At 44.0% G+C, this 3,681-nt stretch overlaps 1 pseudogene; it reads right to left on the bottom strand.

The window, feature by feature from the left end:
• Positions 1 to 249: 249 nt before the first annotated feature.
• Positions 250 to 493, bottom strand: LOC101587012 (annotated as a pseudogene).
• Positions 494 to 3,681: the final 3,188 nt, after the last annotated feature.

Here is a 3,681-nt window from a genome sequence, read left to right as displayed (position 1 = left end):
TTTATATGGGAACTGCCAAAGTTTTAGTGTTTATTAATGAGCACAACCAAGTTCCAAGACGGAAAGATACCATGTTTGAGAAACTGGGGGGAAATCACTCTAGAAACTAATTCTATAAGACGTGGTAAGAATGCACACTTTACAATATGAAACCTGTCTACACGTAGTGGTAGGTTGCAAAAAGCCATTTGGTCTTCTCATGGCTTGGAAAAATGGTGTTCCAGATTTTAGTGCAATTTTCCTCAACCTTCAACTTTTCTGTGTAGTAGGTATCTTGTTTTCACCTTCCAGTTCCACCACCCCAGCCTGCGTCATGAGGTCTGCAATGTTTTTCTCCAGATCGTCAATGCAACTACTTATATCATCGATTCTTCCAATGATCTGGTCAGACATCGTCTGAAATTTATCCTGCATCTGCTGCAAGAGGGTCTGCACCACCGAGGTGAGGTCCTGCATGGTCTTGGAGTCGGTCTCCGCCATCTCCCGGTTCCCAGCTTGGCCGCGAAGTCTCTGACAGTCACCCGCACTTCCGTTCGTTCCCTCCAAGGCCCCCACCCCCTGCTTACATTTTAAAATTTTATCAAGCACTAGCTGCAGTGGCACAAACCTGTAATTCCAACTACTTGGAAGGCTTAGAAGAGGATCACAAATTCGAGGCCAGTTTAGGAACAATTTAGGAGACCTTCGCTCAAAAGAGGTGGGGACGTATCTCAGTGGTAAAGCGCTCCTGGTGCTTCAATCCCCAGTACCAGGGGAAAAAACAGTCTATGCAACAGTCATATAAAATACTAAATTAGACACAGAGGCTGATAATGAGTTGTTGTCAAAGGGCTTAAAATAGCCCAATTTTTTTTTAAACAGACATTTTATTTTATTTTATTTGTGGTCAGCTCAGCCCACCCTGGGGGTGGGGCTAGTGTTGCATGTGGTGTTGGGGATGGAACCGTGGTTCCTGAGCTTTTGCCTAAGCTTGCCTAAGCAGGCACTTTAAACCACTGAGCTATCTCACCAGCCCTAAAACAGCCCAATTCTATTTAGGGTTCTTACTTTACAAGACTTCATCTCTCTACAAGGTTATAATATCCAATGAGTGAAATTTAAACAATCTGGGAGCTCTTTACAGCTGGACTTTCTGGAGCAACTTCAGTAACAGTGTTTATAGGAAATTCTACCACAGGCAGAGCAAATCTGTAGTAACACCTGATCAGTGGGAACCTGAGGCTAGGTTCAAATGAGAGAGAGGAAATTGGAAAGAGGCAGTTGGAGATGTTTGGGAAATGATGGGAAGAAAATGTTCTATAGCAGAAATAGTTACATGGGTATATATGCTCACTAAAACTCATCAAACATGGGGTCAGGGAGATAGCTCAGTAGAATAAGTTCTTGCCTGGCAAGCGCAAAAGCGCAAGGGCCTTATTTCAATCCCCGGTTCTGGAAAAAAAAACCCTCATCAAACAGTACACATAAAACAGATGCATTTTGTTTTATGTAAATTTTTCATGGCTTTTTGAGACAGGATCTTGTTTTTGTTTTTTTTGTTTTTTGTTTGTTTGTTTGTGTGTGTGTGTGTGGTTTTTTTTTGTTTTTTTTTTTTTTTTTCTGTCTTGTTTCTTTTTTTGAGACAGAGTTTTGCTGTTGATTCAGGCTGGCTTTGTACTCACTACACAGTTCAGGCGAGGCTTGAACTCATTGCAGTCATCTTGCTTCAGCCTTCCAAGTGCTAGGATTACAGGTGTGCCCTACTATGCCTGCGTTTAAGACTTTTAAGTATAAAGATAAAGCTCCAAAAGTGGCTCACAGACACTACTTCATTCCTTACTAGTTGCTATAGTCAAGGAAGAGCCAGGTATAGTGCAGTAACCCCTAAATCAGTGTTCAGCAACAGCTATTGGTAGATTAGTCCACTGGTATGTTCTTTTATGGAGATAGGTGCTGGTTTGAGGCAGGTCACAGGGAGTGTGACCTAGTATCTCCCTCCTGGGCTAGTTCCAGCTTTCTCCCTGCTTCCTGGCTGCTCTCTGCAGCTCCCTCTTCCAAGCCTCTCTGCCTTCCTGTTCCTGCCTTGGAGCTAGCCAAGCACAGACTTAACCTTTGAGCCAAAATAAATGTTGCCTCTTTATAGTGTGGGTATTGGGTATTTTGTCCTAGTGGTAGGGTGACCAAGACATACACTAAACTAGTGTTCTACCACATAGCTATATTCTTGTCCCCTATGATGATCTTCAGATTGTTTTCCTCCTTTAATCTCTGTTTGATCATTTGTTCATTTAATTTTGCAGTGGTGATAATTGAATCTAAGGCCTTCTCACTGAGCAATATCCTCAGTTTTTTAAAAGTGTCTTCAAGGGCTGGCCAAATAGCTCAGCGGATTAAAGCACCTGCAAGGGGCCGGAGAGATGGCAAGGGCCTGAGTTCAATCCTCGGTTCCGCAAAAAAAAAAAAAAAGTGCCTGCAAGCAGGTACAGGGGCCAGGGGTTCGATCCCAGAGACTGCCATGCTGGCCTTGCCCCCAGGGTGCACTGAGATGGCAACTGAGACTGGTGCGATTGAGACTGGGTGTGGTGGCATACGCCTATAATCCCAGCACTTAGGAAGCTATAAATAGGAGAATCACTATGAGTCTGATCTCGTAGTGAGACCCCAAACATCCTGTAGACCCTTCCCTAAAAAATATGAGGAACAAAAAAAAAAAAAAGGTATATTTAAAATTCTGAGATACAGTCTTACTAAGTTGCTAATGTGTGAAGGCTGGGTTCAAACTTGGCACCCTCCTGCTTTGGGCTCCCAGAGTACTAGAGAATAGGTATGTGCCACTGTCTGGCTTCATCTCCATTCTTCTGTCAGATGCATCAGATATTATATATCTTTTATTGTTTTATTTTTGTTGTTGTGCTTTTGTCTTTTTGAGATAGGATCTTGCTATGCAGTTCAGGCTGGCCTTGAATTCACTTTGTAGCCCAGGCTGGTCTTGAATTCATAAGGATCCTCCTGCCTCAGCCTCTTGAGTGCTAGGATTACAGGCATGCGCCACTGTGCCAGGCACCTTTTTTGCTTTTTAGTACTGATATTCCATGGAATCCACAGCCTTGCACATGGTGGGTGTTAGGTTTGTGTCTATGTGTCCCCCCAAAGCCTCATACCATCATGGGGCAGGCTTCTAAAGTTTGTAATTAATTCATGATCCAGTGCTAGCTGAGTACTACACCCAGCCTGGGTTGGTTAGCCTGAATGCAATATAAGGGAAAGAGGCTTGCTCTCTGCTGCTGTTTCTCTTTTTGCTGTTTTCTGCCACCATGAACTGCTGCCTTCTGCCATGTACCACTCTGCCTTGGAGCCAGCCATGTATGGACTGAAACCTCCACCAACTGTGAGCTAAATAAACCTTTTCTTACTTAATTTTGTGTGTCGGGTATTTTGTCCTGGCAATGACAGAAAAGTAACCAAGATAATGGGCAAGCACTCTATTGCCCACCTACACCTCCAGCTTGGTTACTTCTTAAGAGTCCTTATTTCTTTGCTAGGGTTTCCTATCTTTAAAATGGATTTAAGGGGCTGGAGAGATGGCTCAGTGGTCTAAAGCACCTACTTAGAACAAGCTTAGCAACGCATCAGGGACCGCAGTTCAATCCCCCAGCACCACATGCCAGCCAGCCTCGCCCCCAGGTGGGCTGAGCTGGCCAC

This window comes from Octodon degus, unplaced genomic scaffold (genome assembly GCF_000260255.1).
Source record: "Octodon degus isolate 3935 unplaced genomic scaffold, OctDeg1.0 scaffold00229, whole genome shotgun sequence".
In the NCBI taxonomy this organism is placed as follows: domain Eukaryota; kingdom Metazoa; phylum Chordata; class Mammalia; order Rodentia; family Octodontidae; genus Octodon; species Octodon degus.
This window is presented reverse-complemented; position numbering and strand designations above follow the sequence as displayed.